We start from the raw sequence: 1,985 nt of genomic DNA on the forward strand, positions 1-1,985 counted from the left end.
TGCTGACAACACCAATCCAAGGGTTAAGATCCCCTTACCGGTCATCTTTTAAAAAAAAAAAGAAAATCTAGCTCTTATATCCACACCTATCTGTGTTTCAAGGCCCACCTGAAGTGTACCCTGCCTTTTAAAGCCTTCTTTTGCTTAGGACCACACTGATACCCTCTTCCTGTAATCACACTGTATTTACTATTATGTACCACAAAATTAGCACTTCATTAATTATCCTATTTTCTGAATGTACTATGAAATTTTAGAACTTAAGTTTGAAAACAGATAGCTAAAAGATGTTTTTTTAAAAATCACCTGTAATTCTACTGCCCAGGATAATCACTACTATTATCAGCCTGGTTGATGTATATTCTGCTAAATCTTTTTCTAGGCATATAAATCTATTTAAATAGAAATGTATCTATTTAGATAACTGCACAAGATTTTGCTTAATAAAATCAGGATGTTCTAATAGTTTTACATCATAAACTTCCTTCCATGTCATTAAATGTTCTTTGGCTATCTAGTACCACAGCTCTACCGTTCCATAACTAATTACATATTATCTGACATTTTGGTAGTTTCCAGTTATTTGCTATAATAAATAATTTATAGTTGACATCACTGAATTATCTTCCTAAGATGAATACCTAAAATCACACTGATATTGTCAGATTGTCTTTCAAATATGTCACAACTACATATTTACATTTCACTTATGTCAACACTTGAGTATTCTCATTGTTTATTTTTACCATCACATAGCAAAAATAGTATCTTGTTTCAATTGTCATTTATTTGATCACTAATACAAGTGAACAGTCTCTATTATGCTTATTAATGACAAATCTCTCTCATTATTTGATTCTGTTTGATTTCTTAGTTTGGATATTGAAGCATTTAGATACCAAATTCAGAAAGCCAAGGATACTGTACTATTCTAATCTACTAGGTTCTTTCAGGTACTGTTGTGGGTTGAATTGTGTCTTCCAAAAAGATATCTTGAAGTCTTAAATCCCAGTTCATGTGAATGTGACCTTATTCGAAAATAAGATCTTTCCAGATGTAGTTAAGTTAAAATGAGGATTAATTTGGATTAGGGTGGGCCCTAAGTCCAATGACTGGTTAACTCATAAGACAAGAGAGATTTAAAGACATAGACACACGGGGGAATGCCAAATTAGTCTATAGAGGCAAAGATTGGAATGATGTGTCTACAAGCCAAGCAACAATAAAGATTGCTGGAAACCACCAAAAGCTAGAAAGAGGCAAGGAAGGATTCTTTTCCAGAGCCTTCAGTGGGAGCATGTTCCTGCCAACACCTTGATTTCAGACTTCTAGTCTCCAAAAGTGTGAGTGAATAAATTTCTGTTTTAAGCTGCCTAATTTATGGTACTTTGCTTCAGCAGCCCTAGGAACTAATATAAATATCAAGCAGCAAGAATTCAGACAGAGAAGGATTAATATATCTACCTGGACATATTTGATTCTTGAGTTAGGTTGCTGAGAATTCAGACAGTGAGGAACAACTGTATTTGTATTTTTCTTTCTCATTATCAGCACCGTGCTCTACCAAGTGAGCTAACCAGCCAGCCCCTGTATTTTTCTTTTCTGATTACTTACTTGTGTCCTTTGTCTATTCTTCTATTATGGCTTTTTTTGTACTTCTTTCTTATTGATTCTTAAGAGCTTTTTATATATTTTACATGTATATAAATATAAATATATAAATAAGTACAGATATTAACCCTTATCATTTATCATTCATGACTATTTCTCCCCAGCTTGTCTTTTAATATACTATTTTAGTTCACTAATTATTTCACAGATGTATATTTTAAATCTCTAGGGCCGGCCCGGTGGCGCACTGCAACAGTGCACTGCTTGGGAAGCGTGGTGGCGCTCCCGCCGAGGGTTTGGATCCCACATACAGACCGGCCGCTCACTGGCTGAGCGAGGTGCAGGAGCAACACCGAGGGTTGCGATCCCGTTGC

The sequence above is a fragment of the Galeopterus variegatus genome, unplaced genomic scaffold (assembly GCF_000696425.1).
Source record: "Galeopterus variegatus unplaced genomic scaffold, G_variegatus-3.0.2 Scaffold11237, whole genome shotgun sequence".
NCBI lineage: Eukaryota > Metazoa > Chordata > Mammalia > Dermoptera > Cynocephalidae > Galeopterus > Galeopterus variegatus.